Source organism: Staurois parvus, unplaced genomic scaffold (genome assembly GCF_062004578.1).
Source record: "Staurois parvus isolate SC_StPar_1 unplaced genomic scaffold, SC_StPar_1.0 ptg000876l, whole genome shotgun sequence".
NCBI lineage: Eukaryota > Metazoa > Chordata > Amphibia > Anura > Ranidae > Staurois > Staurois parvus.
This window is the reverse complement of record NW_028318672.1, coordinates 50,698-68,751: the sequence shown is the minus strand read 5'-3', so window position 1 is coordinate 68,751 and position 18,054 is coordinate 50,698.

Below are 18,054 nucleotides of genomic sequence, written 5' to 3'. Positions count from 1 at the left end.
GGAATTCCCCCTTTACTGATAGCTAAAAAGCTCAATGGTGTCAGTAGGAACTTATCAGAGAGGCAGGAATTTATTTTTACTCAAGGAACCCCAAAGATTAAGCGCTGATGGTGTGAAACACGTTAGCTGGAGTGCTATGATCCCTCTTTTGTATATTGTGGAGTGTCTTCTTTGAATATTTCCAAATAAAGGTGATTTTATCAGCTGTGCAGCTGATCAGAACCCCTAGCAACCTCACAAGGAACCCTGGTTGAGAAACCCTAATCTATCCAAATGTACCACATTTTGCATGCTTATTGTGGAAATTTATTATTACAACATTTTTACATTTTACAACATTTTACATTCCTACCTACATTCCTTTTTTTTTAATCATATACTTACCTATCTAGGAGTCTTCTAGTGGTCACATAAGACTTTTGAGACCTTACCACATTCTGCAGTTTTGTACTGTGAGCCAAGGCTGATGTAGAGGGTGTGTCCATGACAGTCGGGGATTGGAGAAAATGTGTTGGTTGTCATTCAACCCAGAAGAGTAGCATGGCAGGACCTCAGAACTTAAGTCTCTTCATCAGACAGTGCTACAGAGGAGGTGAGTATTGCAACAACACTGTGAAAGCACAAAAAAGAAAAAAAGGCACCCACTAAGTGTAGCAGATTTATTAACCAAAATAAAAATAAAAGACAGTTATGCACTCACAAGATACTGTGTACTGTATGAAACAAAAGGGCCATATACAGTGCATCCAGAAAGTATTCACAGCGCTTAACTTTTGCCACATTTTGTTATGCTACAGCCTTATTCCAAAATGGATTAAATTAATTTTTTTCCTCAACATTCTACAAACAAAACCCTATAATGACAATGTGAAAGAAGTTCGTTTTGAAATCTTTGCAATTTATTAAAAATAAAAAAATAAAAAAAAACACATGTACATAAGTATTCACAGCCTTTGCCATGACACTCAAAATTGAGCTGTGGTGCATCCTTTTCCCAATGATTATCCTTGAGATGTTTCCACAACTTGATTGGAGTCCACCTGTGGGAAATTCAGTTGATTGGACATGATTAGGAAAGGCATAAACCTGTCTATGTAAGGTCCCACAGTTAACAGTGCATGTCAGAGCACAAACCAAGCCATGAAGTCCAAGGAATTGCCAGTAGATCTCCAAGACAGGATTGTATCAAGGCATAGATCTGGGGAAGGGTACAGAAAAATTTCTGCAGCATTGAAGGTCCCAATGAGCACAGTGGCCTCCATCATCCATAAATGGAAGAGGTTTGGAACCACCAGGAATCTTTCTATAGGGGTCCACCCGGTCAAAATGAGCCCTCCAGGGAGAAGGGCCTTAGCCAGGGAGGTAACCAAGCACCCAATGGTCACTCTGAAAAAGCTCCAGCGTTTCTCTGTGGAGAGATGAGAATCTTCCAGAAGAACAACCATCTCTGTAGCACTCCACCATCAGGCCTGTATGGTAGAGTGGCCAGATGGAAGCCACTCCTCAGTAAAAGGCAAATGGAAGCCCACCTGGAGTTTGCCAGAAGGGAAATGAGGGACTTTCAGACCATGAGAAACAAAACTGTCTGGTCTGATGAAACAAAGATTGAACTCTTTGGCCTTAATGCTAAGAGTCATGATTGGAGAAAACCAGGCACCGCTCACCACCTGGCCAATACCATCCCTACAGTGAAGCATGGTGGTGGCAGAATCGTGCTGTGGGGATGTTTTTCAGCACCAGGAACTGGCAGACTAGTCAGGATCAAAGGAAAGGTGAATGCAGTAATGCACAGACATATCCTTGATGAAAACCTGTTCCAGAGCACTCTGGACCTTAGACTGGGGCAACGGTTCATCTTTAAACAGGAAAATGACCCTAAGCACACAGCCCACATAACATAGGAGTGGCTACGGGCCAACTCTGTGAATGTCCTGGAGTGGCCCAGCCAGAGTCCAGACTTGAATCCGATTGAACATCTATGGAGAGATGTGAAAATGGCTGTGCATCGACGCTCTCCATCCAACCTGATGGAGCTTGAGAGGTACTCAAAAAAGAATGGAAGAGATTGCCAAAAAATAGGTGTGCCAAGCTTGTAGCATCATACTCAAAATGACTTGAGGCTGTAATTGCTGCTAAAGGCGCTTCAACAAAGTATTGAGCAAAGGCTGTGAACACTTATATACATGTGTTTTTTATTTTTAATAAATTGCAAAGATTTCAATACAAACTTCTTTCATGTTGCCATTATGGGGTATTGTTTGTAGAATGTTGAGCAAAAAAATGAATTTAATCCATTTTGCAATAAGGCTGTAAGAAAACAAAATGTGGTAAAAGTTAAGCGCTGGGAATACTTTCTGGATGCACTGTAAGCCAAACCAGCAGGTAGTAGCCTCTCCACAGCTGAGCCTAATGTCCCTGCAGTTAGTCTGTTGTCCTAATGTCCCTGCAGTTAGTCTGTTGTCCTAATGTCCCTGCAGTTAGTCTGTTGTCCTGGATCAGCAAACCAAGCTGTAAACAGCACAGAAGAGTCAGGGTGGAAGGTGGATATCAGGAGGGCGTCATGACATCACGAGGGTTAAGGAACTTGGATACATAGCGCTGGACCCATAGGTTTATTTTACTGGTATTGTTCATTTAAACTGGTTCTAAAGCCTTAAAGCCTTAAAGTGGTAGTAAAGCCACTTTGTTATAATAAAGCTTACCTGTAGTTAAAATGAATATCTCCTAAACGTGCACTGCTGTCAATCAAATGCTGTGCTGAGGGAGCGGGGGCGGGGCAGAGCAGTCCACTCTGTGTCAATGGATGCAGACAGGGTGGCTTGGTAAAGAGGCCACATGGGTGCCCCCATGGAAAGTGGCTTTTCATGGGGGCACCCGCCAATACGGAGGGGCCAGATGCACTGGCAGGGGACCCCAAAAGTGGAGGATCAGGGCTGCTCTGTGCAAAGCCAATGCACAGAGCAGGTAAGTATAATATGTTTGTTATTTATAAAACAACTGAGCCTTTAGTATCTCTTTAAAAGCACAGGTCTTATCAGCAGCTTGTTTGACATAAATGGAATAAAGTTGTATCTGGACCTCTTAGCAGTGGTGTGGCACTTCAATTTGAGTTCTTTTTACATGATATTACAAGGGGTTCTGGCCAGGGGCGGACTAACCATTTGGAAACTCGGGCTCTGCATGAGATGCCCCTGGTACCTTTTTCATAGGCTTTTTTGAGTTTGGGCAAGGACACAGGGGCCCCATGATCCCCTATTGCCCAGGGGCCCCATGAGTTGTCAGTCCGCCCCTAGTTCTGGCAACACATTTCGGGGTGGTACTACTCCTTTCTCAAGCTTATTACATACTGAGTAGTAGCAGAATAAATATGCTCTGGTTGCCATATTGGAGAAGCTCAAAAGGTAGCACTGCCATCTTATTGCAGCCCAAATGGAGCAAAAGGGTGGGGGGAGCGATCTACTGAGAAAAAATTTAAGTAAAAGTATTTTTGCTCTGAACTTTTTTACACTATTGTGTCATGTAATTACCCATATCTGATATCTGGAGGGTCACTGGGGATGCTGCTAATAGTCGGTACTAAAACAGTAATAGCCATGATCTTCTGGTCCTGTGCAAGCGGTTTCCCTCACAGGTGGTCACTCAGCATCTTCACGATTCATAGAATGCTTTGTATTTTTTTCCAGTGATTACAAGGTATTCTCTGTTTGGATGGGGTGGAGATTGTGATATCAATGCCCCTCCCCTCTGCTTCTCACAAAACCTGGAATATCATGGCTTTCATTGTAGTACGGACTACTACAGTGATTTACAGCATGCTCAGCTCAAGTGCTTGATAAAGGAGGCAGGGCCTCTGAGACGCATTGTACACGCCCCCTTCGCTTCTTCCCAGTGGCTGCCATGTTTGCTTAGGATGGCCATTGATGCTGCTGCTTTCCATCCTTAAATGGAGGGTCCGGTTTCCTGTGGATGACAGCTGTAGCCGGACTGTGGACCGGGCTCATCATTCCCAGATGCATACTGTCATTTCCCTCTACATCCAAGCAGCACTTCTCTTACTTGAATGTAAGTTTGGATATTTGTTTGTGAAGCTTTTACTAATTCTTGCACTTTGTCTACCTTGTTATATTCTATATGCCATTGAGGATTCCTCCCAGATCCGATGTGCCAAGCAGCGAATTTCATTAGATCTCTTCATTAATTCATCCTCTCATCCATCCATCCCTGGTTTTCATTCCACATAAATCATCATTAAGGCTGCTGAATACTTGTACCCACCATCCTGAGCCAGGAAATTATATTATCACCTCCGGAGATTCCACCAACAGGAATTGGGAATAAGTACTTTTCATATTCATTTGACTGTTGTTCATGTACTAAGCTGAAAACGCTGAGAGACTTTTTATTTTTGGAGGAGTGCCTTGGAGGCAGTGGCTGCACTCTCAGCCAGCCCCCAACAGAAGGCTTGGCAAGGGGCTGGGATTCCCTTATAAGTGTAATTGCCTGCTCAGTAAAAGGGAAGTGGTGGTGAAAGAGGAGTGTGGAGCAGAAATATGTAATAATTGTTTTAAAGTCTCTCTAAGTGCTCACCATGCACATTAAAATCTGATCCAGGGACAGACTGACCATTTGAGCACTTGGGCACTGCCTGGGGTCAGTAGGGGGCCCAATGAGATGCCCCTGGTACCTTTTTATAGGCTTTTTGGGTGTGGGCGAGGACACAGGGGCCCCATGATCCTCTATTGCCCGGGGGCCCCATGAGTTGTCAGTCCGCCCTTGATCTGATCATGCAATTTTTATACAATTAACTTTAAATCTACCAAAACTGTGTAATATGACAACCTATGTAGTCTATCTATTAAATCTGTTTCTAGTGTGGGAGGGCTTTGCACTACATAGTTGCTGGATTATCTAAAGGAGATTGAAAAATGTGTTTACTGAGTTTAACAATTGTTCTCTGCATTTTATTACAATTTGTGGAGATTGAAACTTTATATTGTACATGATGATGATGTTCCAGTGCTTGATCACCCTGTTACAAATGAAAATATACAGTGGTGTAATGTCTTGTAAGGTTAGGACATTAAGGGCCAGTTCACACTACATGAGTTTTAGTTGCTTTTATTCTGCATCCAAAACGCACAGAACTATATGGTTGTCAAAGTCATAGTTCACATCAGCGCTTGCAGTTCCAGTGCATTTCAGTTGCAGAAAAAAAGCAGAACAGCCTGCATTTTTCCTGCACAGAAGTGTACTGGAATGTGGTAAAACGCATCAAAAACGCACTGGAACACACATGTCCCTATTTAAAATGAAGCCAAATAGAAGGGAAAGAATGAACCGGAAAGCATCAAAATGCACTGGAACGTGTCAAAAACACACCGGAACACACCAAAAATGCGTCAAAAACACGCATGCAGAAACGCATCCGAAACACATCTGGACTGCATTTCTATGGTGTGAATCAGCCCTTAAAGCAGTAGTAAAAAAAAGATTTCTCCCTGCAAGGCAATGTTATAAAGTGCTAGTATGCATCCCATACTAGCACATTATGAGAAACTTACCTTAAAACAAAGCTCTCCAGCAGGGCACTGTCACCACTGACAAAGATTCCATCTTCACCTGGCCTTCCTTCAGGGTTCGCAGGCTCTGGCTGTTTGAATGGCCGAGACGTGATGACGTCACTCCCACGCATGCACATGGGCATCACGGCCCTTTACACAGAGCTTTGAAGGGACAGCATGAGAATGCTGTTCCTTCAGAGTGCATGCGCAGGTGACACCACAGGCTGCTGCTCACTAGAATATCTCCTAAACGGTGCACACTTCGGAGATATTCATTCTACCTACAGGTAAGCTTTATAATAGGATTTTCTTTAGGTAAAAATGCCAGAAACACGTTTACTACCACTTTAATATAAAATTATTAAGTATCTAAGAGTTTTATATAAAAAGCCATTTTAATGATAACCTGAGTAGAAGATACAGATCTGGTCCATTCCATACTCTATTATAAATTGTTCTATATATGCTACTTTCTTTTTTTTACTTTACATGATTCTACTTTTTGCAGTTTATGTATTTCTCAATAAAAAGAGAATTTGCTAAAAAGATATCCCGCTAGGAGCAGATCATTCCAGCAGGGGGCAATGTTTTGCAATGTATTTGCTAATGTTCCACCCTTGCTGTATACAGTGTGACAAGGACTGATTTCTGTGCCATGGAGTATATTTTATGTATTTATTTATTTATTGCAGGAATTTATATAGCGCCAATAATTTATGAAGTGTTTTACATATATATATAGTGTACATTTACATCTGTAGAAAGAATATATACAGTTGTGTTCAAAATAATATCAGTGTTGAAAAAAGTGAATAAGCTCAAAATCCTTCTAAAAGCTTTTATTTCCATACACACAAATTCATTGGGAACACTACACATTCTATTCCAAATCAAAACATGAAGAAAAATATATCAAATTTGTGTTGTTCCTCTAAACAAATTGAAGAAAAGTGAATATTAGACTTAAAAAAAAAATAGCAGTGTTTGTATTCTTCTTTACAAACTCAAACATTCACTATATAAACTGAAAAATGTTTGAAGATTTTGCTTTCCTTTGAATCACTTAATGAATATTTAGTTGTATAAGCACTGTTTCTGAGAACTGCTGTACATCTGTGTTGCATGGAGTCAACCGAATTCTGGCACCTGTGAACATGTATTCCAGCCCAGGATGATTGGACTACATTCCACAGTTCTTCTCTATTTCTTGGTTTTGCCTCAGAAACTGCATTTTTGATGTCACCCCACAAGTTTTCTATTGGATTAAGATCCGGGGATTGGGCTGGCCACTCCATAACGTCAATCTTGTTGGTCTGGAACCAAGATGTTGCACGTTTACTGGTGTGTTTGGGGTCGTTGTCTTGTTGGAACACCCATTTCAAGGGCATTTCCTCTTCAGCATAAGGCAGCATGACCTCTTCAAGTATTCTGATGTATTCAAACTGATCCATGATCCCTGGTATGCGATAAATAGGCCCAACACCGTAGTATGAGAAACATCCCCATATCATGATGCTTGCGCAACCATGCTTCACTGTCTTCACAGTGTACTGTGGCTTGAATTCAGTGTTTGGAGTCGTCTGACAAACTGTCTCCGGCCACTAGACCCAAAAAGAACAATCTTACTTTCATCAGTCCACAAAATGTTGCACCATTTCTCTTTAGGCCAGTCAATGTGCTCTTTGGCAAATTGTAACCTCTTCAGCACGTCTTTTTTTTCAACAGTGGGACTTTGCGGGGGCTTCTTGCAGATAGCTTGGCTTCACATAGGCGTCTTCTAATTGTAACAGTACTCACAGGGAACTTTACACCTTCTTTGATCTTCCTGGAGCTGATTGTTGGCTGAGTCCTTGCCATTTTGGCTATTCTTCTATCCATTCGAATGGTAGTTTTTCGCTTTATTTCACGTGTTTCAGGTTTTGGTTGCCATTTTAAAGCATTTGCAATCATTTTAGCTGAGCAACCTATCATTTTCTGCACTTCTTTATATGTTTTCCCCTCTCCAATCAACTTTTTTAATCAAGGTACGCTGTTCTTCTAAACAATGTCTGGAACGACCCATTTTCCACAGAATTTCAGAAAGAAATGCACTGTAACCAGCATGTACAACATTTGCTGCCTTCCTTCCTTAAATAAGGGCAATAATTGCCACCTATTTTTCAAAGAATGAATGACCTCACTAATAGAACTCCACACTGCTGTTATTTTGAACATGCCCCTTTCAATTAGTGATTCAATTACACAGAATCAGCACCATGCTGATTGGGTCTGTTGGATTTCTATTACCTGCTAGTAAATTATTTGCCATGTAGAAATATAATTTCTACCAAAAACAGTGATTGATCAGGTTAGTGATATCTGACTGCTTTTATTTTGAACACAACTGTAGATGAGGAATAGCTTTGATCCAGTTTCTGCCCCCTTTTTCTATTTACCAAAATGAGCATTTATATGTTAGTATATTGTGTGAGACTGCGTGTTTGTGTGTTTTGTTGTGTGAGGTTGCTATGCACGTATGAAAAGTATTATGAAAGTGTTCCCCAAAAGGGGAAGTTCCGCTTTAAAGATTGGTCCCCTGTTCTTCATTAAGGATTGGCACCTTTGGGGAGCGGGTATCCGAATTTGACAGGTACCCGCTCCCACTTCCGCTGCGATCGCCTAGGCAGAAGTTGTCCTCCTACCCTCCCTCCCCGAAGTCTTGTGGGACACATGACAGCTCCCAGAAGACAATGGGGCTATTCAGGAAGCACAGCGCTACTCGTGCATGCGCAGTGGGCACCCGGCTGTGAAGCCGCAAGCTGTCACAGCCGGTTGCCCACCCTGAAGATGCCCGCACCTGGAATACAGGACGGCCAGTGGAACGGGCTGCGGCGGGGGAAACGTGAGATCGTGGGACAGGTGAGTGGCTGTTTTTAAAAGTCAGCAGCTACAGTTTTTGTAGCTGCTGACTTTTATTTTTTTACAGAGTGAGTGGAACTCCGCTTTAATGAGAAAACCATGGTTTGCCTTGGGCCCAGAGAAGTAAAAAGTCAAGTGGTTGTGATAAAAATAAAAATGAAAACCCATCCCCTGCCTTTAATTGGCACCCTCTGGTACCTTCACTTGTACCTTTTCTCCTTACCTCCTCAGATTCAACTTTCTGTGCTATCCCTGAAATGACAGCGCCCAGCATTGTTAATTACTGCACACTTTTTGGCATGGGCAGGGTAGGATTACCATCTGGCACAGAAGACTCCATTCACAAAAATGTTTGTTTAAATATATTCCTTGGTAACCACTAAAGATATAAATCCACTTTGTGCACATCAAATACCTGATCCTTAAGAAGCAATCATAGCAAAACGCGTCGATCCCACACGCTAATTATATTATCATTGTCAATTACATGCCAATATGACAGAGACAGACTCCTTGGTTTTAACTGTGAAGTTGTTCTCACTTTTAACAGATGAACCAGTAAAAATTAATACATTTTAGCACTTATATTGCATTAAAATACCTCCTATTTGTGTTGTTTGGGCACATATAAAATCCCACTTTACTGGAGATAGGACATGACCACCCTGGTTTTAGGATGTAACTGTCCACTCCGGGGCTGTTGTACGTTCATCAAATACCTTTGCAAACCTTGTAAAAGCAGCACTGACATCATCACTGTGCTGTACATAGTCTGTGAACAGAACAGAGCTGTGGGTGGGACCCAGCAAACCCCACCCACTACAGAAATCTGCAGGACAGGGCAGATCCAAGACCAGTCACTCTGCACAAGGAGAGAGAGCAGCAGGTGCCGGTCTTTATTACAGGAAGCTCCTGCACAGAGGAAAAGTTTAATACTGGATTACTGCTTAGATCTGGAAGAAATACATATAACACACCAAAATTCAAGAAGAATACATATGGCTCTTGTATTTAGACAATATTTGCTTATCCTGCAAGCCAGGTCATGGTCTTTAAGACAAGAAAGTGTTCTCTATAAGAGAGGTTATCTGAACAAAGGGATGTTGCTTAGGGCACCAAAGCGTGTGTGCCTACAGACACCAGTGAATAAAATCTGGTAACCGATGTGTCTATATTAACCATCACACTGGGATGCTGCTAAGAATCCTGGTCTTTGGGTCACCTGAAACCTCCTGGTGCTCACCCCATTTCCTGGTCAAAGGGAAAGAAGGGGTTCTGTGCCTTTATAAACTTCCCATTCAGGGGACCCCTTATGACGCAGATTGTAATATACATAGAACTTCTACGTTCCACAATGCCTGGAGCCCAAGGCAGAGGACACATTAGTTCTATACCTGGCTGCTCTACTACAACACAGCAGTCACATAACCACCCCATGTATGTTGTACACAAAAAGGAAAGTGATTCAGTGGTCACCTAACCAACGTATCACCTTCCACTTTGTCACAAGCAGAACCTCCCCACTGCTGTGTAGTCACTGGGAACCGGGTGGTAGAGAAGGACCAGAGCTTGGCCTCCTGCCTAGATCCTTCCTACAAGCTGTATAATTGCTTTGCTATAAAATCTAAAATTGTCCCGTTCTGTAAAAGAATAGAGTGAGGGGTCAGGGGTTTGGCATGTGAGAGGTCTAATCACCATCTCTTTCCAGAGATATCAGCACCACTGCTATCCAACTCTTCTGGGTGTGTTGGAGCTTTTTCCCGAAAGTTCTTTCTTGTTCCTCCAGGCAGAAGCTGTGTCTTATAGTGATGTAGCTGCCAGTAGAAGGAAAAACAGCAAGTGGTGGGAGACATACTATCCAACACTCCTAATATTTCTTGAAGGAAGTGGAGATTTGACTCCTAGCCCAATGGATAGGCAAGTATCAGTTTTATTTCTTTAGAGACTGGCAAATCTTTCCAGCAAGGTAGGGTCATTTTAAATATTGCTCCTTATAAAACCATCTGAATTTAAATATCTTTAATACTCTCTTCTAAGTAGACATAAACTTCATAAACTTCCATTCCCTTACCCTCATACTACCCATCACAAAAAAATAATAGCATACCCCTTGAATACTTACCTTTTACTAGGCACTGATAAGTTGTACAAAGGCAGACAATCATTGCCTCAAAAAGAAGTACTAATTACAGAGGCACTACTCATTAGCACTTCTCTTATTCTGTAGGCTGGTTATTTTCAGTATTGGTTGGTATTGCCTGTTAGTACAATCCATGGTACTGCTCGTTACTTTGGCATTCTGGAATTGATTATTGACATCTACTCTAAGTTGCTAGCAAAGTGCATTGTCTAATGCAGCCATTCTCAACCAGACTTCCATGGAACCTTAGGGTTCCTTAAGAGGTTGCTAAAGATTCCTTGAGCCGTGGGGTCTCGAACTTTCATCTGGTGGTACCTGTCTAGGGCCAACACCACTTTGCATAGTCAGCAGCATGACACCAGAGATCTCTTGAGTTCTCTAAAAGGGAGGTATTCTTTCCACTGACCACCAATATAAGCTTTATGCTTTCCAATGACCCCCCTTCCTCCCCCACTCCCATGAATTGGTTTTAGAAAGGGTTCCCCAAGACCTAAAAATTATTTTAATGGTTCCTCTGAGGTAAAAGGCTAAATGGAGCAAGCTTTGTCACATTAATAAAGGGGACACGTGTCTCCAAAAAGCCACATAGTTCCTTTTGTCTGCAAGGTATACTGTACATCTCTAAGTAATATATGTTGTTCTACTGGACCTTTAGTTTGCTGATCATTCTTTTAATTTTGTCTAGTATGATACTACCATGGGTTGTGCACTCTAATATGGGTGTGTGTGCAGGATGGATTTGTGTTCTAGCATTTAACACTTGAAACACATCTTTCTCTGTTCTTTATAGGCATCTGTAATATCCAGCCTTGCGAATAAACATGCTTTCAAGCCACTTTCAAGCAAAGGACCTAATGCTGGAGGGAGGAACAGGAGGACCATATGCACCAGTAGCACCCCACCTAAAGAGCCACTTGTGAATTTGGGTCACCACATTAGAGCACACACAGCCAGGCACACAGCACTATTGGCATTCTACCTCTAGCTCAAAAATCAGTCTAGAGGTTTCTTTTTTGTGGGGGAGGGGGTTTATTGGGGAACAACAAACGTGACTAGAGATAGGAGTATGGGATACCATTGAACTGTAGAAACTTGAACAACTTGAGGACTAATACATTTCTGGCAGCTCTTGCACAACTTTGGCTGCACTGTGCAACTTCCGGCTGTATTCTGTAGCTGCCTAGCACTTCTGGCTGCACTTTCCCAGCAAATTCACAGTAGAATATCCAGTATACCGCACGGTGCCCTATGCAGCACTGGGGTCTTATGCTCACTCCACAGGATCATCGGTTGCCTCCTGCCAATATCCCTCCAGGTTCTCTCTAGTAATAGAGATGAAGACTCACATCACCTTTGAACAACTTGGGCTCACTTCCACAGCTTCCTCCCGGCTCTATCCTGTGAGCTTTCTACGGACTTTCTGGATTCTTGGGTTACTTTGCAAATAGGCCCCCATACCTCAGGGTCTTCAGGCTGGCCTATTTCCCTGGCTTCTGCCCAACAACAGGGGTCTCCACCAGCAGGCTGGCCTCTGGGATACTGCCCTACACCCACATACTGCAAACTGCTCCAACTGCACAGGCTTCAGACTATTTATGGGCTATCTCCCCACCTTCTGGGCACACCACCCTAGGGATTGACTAGAGTTCCATAAATTCTCAGGCTGCAGACTCTCTCCTTCCTCCCACTATGTTAGAGAAGTCTCTAAGAGATAAGGGGAAGTAACAGAGCAGCAGCCTGTGTAACAGTGAGCTGTCCTAAACAATCCACCCCCTGCTCCTGTGATTACAGTGGGCTAACCTAGACTTGCTTAGCATCCTACTCAAACCTAGGAGGGTGCTATAAATCATATAACCAAAAGTAAGACAGTAGTGCTTTCCACATCTGCACTGTCCTCCAGGTCTGCCTTCCCCTCCCTGCCTCCTGCACTTCTACATTGGTCCATTAATGTGAAGGGTATCCTCAGTAACCATTTGTAAGACACTGGGGGACGGCTGGACAGAGATGGCAACCCAGAAACTATTTGCATTTGTAATGCCTATGAAATGTATGAAATGTGTTGGCCTTGGACCCTTTGTTTCTTGGGTAACTTTTTACGAAAAACCATTGTTGCCCAAATGCCAGGGGCTTGAGAGGTGACTGATGTGTCATTTCTCTAGGCCAAAGGAACAGAGTCACAAGATATTCTGCTGAGAGCAAGATAAAAACTTGTTTATGGAAATTGAACGTGTTTATGACATCTAGTATGTCACGTTAGAAGATAAAAACCTGTTTAAAGATGTCTACTTGCTAACGGTTGAACGTGACTCTTTTATCTTCGCGGAACCCTTCTGCTAGCTCCTCCTATGATGGGTGTGGCACCCGCCCACTACTGGACAGCTTCCAGAAAAATGGTTTAAAAGCCGGAGGTACAGGCAAGACCAGGAGGAAGCCCTCCTAGTGGCCAGAGGACGCTCTGATGCTGGGATTTTTGCCAAGGCTATATGGGCTCATCAACTGGTTGCGCCTACGGCTTCCCCATGACCCCCTGGGCAGTATGGTTCTGATGGGATTTGTTCCTTCCAGCTTCTAACATAGCTTTGGTAATGTATTAATTCTATATTGTGATGCTGTGAAATGTTGTGTCTATTTCATTCTGTAATGTTCACATTATTATTGGTGTGTATTATTATGCAGATTGTGATGACTATGAGATATATCCTCCTGTGTGTCGTGTGATAGTAAAGGTTGTGACAGTGCAAGAATGTTGCAGTTGGATTCTGTTATTTCTTGGAGTGCCGGGTGAATGCTATGATGTGCCAGGGAAGGTATTAATTTAGTAGATGGTCTTTCACATGTGTAGAATATGTAATGGTTCAAATGCTGATTGAAAGGTATATGCATGACTACATGTCGATTGTGTGCGTGTAAATCACTTGCTTTTAGTTATTGCACCCAGAATTTGTATTACAGCATTTCTGAGTATTCTTGTTTCCAGGCTCACAATTGTTCTTCAAAGAATCAGGACCTTGAAGGTACTGACACTACAACATAAGTGGTCCTTCTATATTTATTTAGCTTGTTGTTCTATAATAATTACCACTTAAGATAAAGGAGTCTTATCAGTGGCTGCTGGTAATATTATTCAAGTAAATCAAAAACAAATCATGATTTTGTCACCTACACTACGTTTATTATATCTTCAGTCCCGATAAGCTCCTGAAAATTTTACTTTGATCCAAAAAGGTTATTAAATCCTATTCCACATAAACCTCCTTGTACTTTGTGTTTACCAGCTCTTTAATGTGCCAGAGCAATGTAATGAATATATGTCGTCTACGATATGCAGGTTGTCAGCCGAACGCTGTCATCTCGCCAGGGTTGCCCTGGCAACGCACATATATTGTCCCTGGAAATGTGAGAATGTCGAGGTCAGAGGCTCACAATGTAAACACATCTTATGTAAAATCAGTTATGGTTCTTGGCCTCTGCAATGCTGACAGCAACATTAAAAAATAACAAAAGATCCAACTAATTCATCCCGGTGAATGTCAGATTGGTGACAGCAGAGGTTCGAACCCTTCTATGCTCAGTCTGGACACAAGTACTGTAACATTCACTAGAGATGCAAGTGAACTGAGGGCTCTTGAATGCAAAACCAAGCACAGCATGCGTTCCCTTTTTTTGACGGTTATTAATTGCTAAACTGCATGGCCCCTTTTCAGGATTTCCCATGCAGCAGAGATTGGTCTGCAGTTCTTTTTTATTTGCCTATTTTTCACAAAAATGATTGCTGTCAATGGATATTAGATCCTATTGAAATGAAATTCAATCAACCCTCTAGATTGGCTTTTCAACAGTTGATTGGAAATCTTTCCAACAATTGATTAGTCACTAATAATTTTGTGAATGATCTAGCTTAAGCTGCCCATACACTGTTTGAATTTTTTTGGCAGATTTATTTATTTATTTCAGGTACTAATATAGCGCTGTCAATTTCTGCAGTGCTTTACATATATTTATTGTACATTCACATCAGTCCCTAACCCTCTAAGGTCCCTAATGGCCCATACAAACTATAAGAATATTGTATGAAAATTTTCGTATGAGGACCGATTGTCCAATATCGGATCGTTAGTACACAGCTTTCGAGAGCCGATCACGACAATTTGTGCGACAATATCTGAAGGGACAAGCGCAAACATTTTTCTCATACGATACCAGATCGTACGATTTTCGTTTAATCAGTACAGTAGTCGTCTGATAATACATTACAAATACAATACAATACATGACATCACTTTTGAAATTCTTTACTTTCATAGGAGAATTTTCGTATCTTTAATAACCTTTTCACTTTCCATGTGAGACTAGCAGGCGAAAAAAAAAAGGTGATCGTTCGATCATGTGTACGGGGCTTAACTCACATTCATACATACTAGGGTCAATTTAGACAGGAGCCAATTCACCTACCAGCATGTCTTTGGAGTGTGGGAGGAAACCAGAGTACCCAGAGGAAACCCACGTAGGCACAGGTAGAACATGCAAACTCCAGGCAGGTCTTGCCATAGTTGGGATTCGAACCAACGACCCTAGTACCTCCAGGCTGACCATTTCTGATGAATCATCCAAAATTCACGTTGTAGGTATTCATGTTGTAGGTAGCCCTGTCACCCCCTTCCCACTGGACATCCTTTGCTTAATAATTGAAGGAGCCAGATGGAAAATAACAGCCAAACAGCGTCTGAATCCAATCAGATGCAGCAACTGTTCTGACAGCCGCTACTGCAAAACAATATCCTAGCAGGGGGATGCATCCATCCATGCTGTATAAGAGTCTGTTAACTACTTGCCCACCAGAGGATTTACCCCCCTTCCTGACCAGGCCATTTTTTGCGATACTTTAACTGCCAATTGCACGGTCATGCACCGCTGCACTCAAATTAAATATATGTCCTTTTCTCCCGCAAATAGAGATTTCTTTCGGTGGTATTTGATCGCCTCTGCTTTTTATTTTTGCGCTATAAACAAAAAAAGACCAACAATTTTGAGAAAAAAACAATATTTTTGACTTTTTGCTATTAAACATGTCCAGTAAAAAAATGTTAAAAAATCAAATCTCGTCAGAAATTTAGGCCAAAATGTATTCTGCTACATGTCTTTGCTAAAAAAAATTCCAATATTTGTAAATTAATTGGTTTACGTGAAAGTAATAGCGTCTAAAAATGGCGGTATATATACTGGAATTTTTTTTAATACTAGTAATGGCAGCGATCAGTGACTTATAGCGGGACTGACATCCCCAGTGACACTAATACAGTGATCAGTGCTAATAAAAACCACTGACACTACTAATGGCACTGTGCAGGAAGGGGTTACCATCTGGGGAAATCAAAGGATTAACTGTGTGCTGTTTTACTGTGTGTGTGCTTTACTGTGTAAGCACGCTGCTTTGTATTGCTCTGCTATGCAGGTTAATGCCCACTCAGTTTCTGCAGATTGTACATGGACAGAGCCCGTTCTTCTCTATGGGCAGCCAGGAGTAAATGGACGGGCTGTCTCTTTACACCCGGCTGCCCTCCATTCAGTCTAGACAGAGGAGGACGGATCCCCATCCATTTTTGTGTATTTTATTTAGTGGACCAGATTGGATTGGAGGTAGGCAGGTATAAATTGACATAAATCCATTTAATTCCGCTGGTCCATAGGGATGAATGGACCATTCAATCAGGTTCACCTGAAAAACTGACAGGTGGACCTGATCAGATCTCCTGTGTGAAAGGGGCCTTATAGGGATACTAGGCAATATCCTTTCTCTCCAGGATTAGTCCATACACAGTCACTGCCTAATAGCCCTGTCATTTATTTTCATGAAATTGTTTCACACTGTGTTTTTTTGCCTCCTTGTAGTATCCTCCATTAGCTCCCAAACCTCTCTTTTTCCCCTGCACTTCCATTTGTTTTTTTACAGCGCTGAGCGAACTATTGGCGCTTTATAAATACTGTATAATAATAATAATAATAATAATAATTTGTTTTGAATGAGCAGTGCACATTAGTTGCCGTCATGAGCTCTACAAATCCCATAGTTGACAGTCCATCTCAGGTCCACACAAAAGAAGGTGGCTATGTTCCTCATATATACGGCAGAGACCATGGAGAGTGAACATAGCATCTGCACAGCACCTATCTGGAAGTCAGATCACAACAGCCAAAAAAAAAGGAATTTGGAAATTTGGAGGAGGCTGAGAGCAATAGAAGGTACTTTTTTGAGTTAAGAATACATACTTGAATAGATTTGTTTTTAACCAGTTTTTAGTGGCACTTTAAGCTTGAAAACCTACAGGTATATGGCCATTTTTAAGCTGGGTATACACTAGCAGAATTTGAAGTGAAAATTCATACAAAAATGTTTAAGAAAATTCTCAGCTCCTTCAACTGTCCAATGTCGTTCAGAAGAAGTTCAAGATTTCATTTGTTTCTAACCTTTGATTTTGGAATGAATAGACTTCACCAAACAAAAACCACATTCACTGTTAGAAACTCATACATTTGAGAAAAATGTTCCATCCTGCTCCTTTGAATTTTCTCATCACTGCTGTTGAAATTGAACTTAGAATTGACCCACTAATAATCAGAAAAAGGAACAAACGTTCTTACAACATTCTTAAAGTGTTACTAAACCCACAACAGTAAAATCAGTCTGTATATGCAGTAAAGCATGCTTGTTATACTCACTGTGGAACCTAAGGGGTTAATCCACTGCATTGTATAAAAAGGATGTTTGATCCTGACTTCTCTGATCCTCCTGTTCTTTTGCTGTCTCCAGTCCATCTGCCATAGTATAAAGCAGCAGTGGCAAGTCTGCACATGTTCATTTGGCGTGTATTCCTAGAGAGGTTTTTTTTGGGGGGGGGGTGCATGTGATCAGCACAGGGCCAATCAACCGTTGTCCAGACAGAGGGTCAGGGATAATGCAACCAACAGTCAAAGGAGAATGAAAACTCCTCCTATAAGCTTTAACCAGTGCTCTGCTGGACACTGATAGAAGTCATAAGACTGCTCTAACTGCTGATGAGAAAAGGTATTTAGCAGTTTATATTTACCAACATAATTGCATTTCCATGTTCTGTGTACTTTGGGAGACCTGATATAGTGAATGCAGGGTCCTGGGTTTAGTAAGTCTGCAAATACTCATCTCCACTCCAGCAATATGATGTCCGTGAGCTCTCCCTGACTTCTTATAGGTGTGGGGGCTTTGGCCAGCAAAAAAATGATGCAACTTCCATGCTCACACACATGGGAGTTTGTTCATTCCAGCACCCAGGTGTGCAGACAATTGCATTTCCATGCTGTGTGTACTGTGGGAGACCAGATATAGTGAATGCAGGGTCCTGGGTTTAGTAACACTTTAAAATAAAAAATGTCAGACAAAATTCTTCTACTGTATACCAAGCTTTTTTCCATATAGGGTGA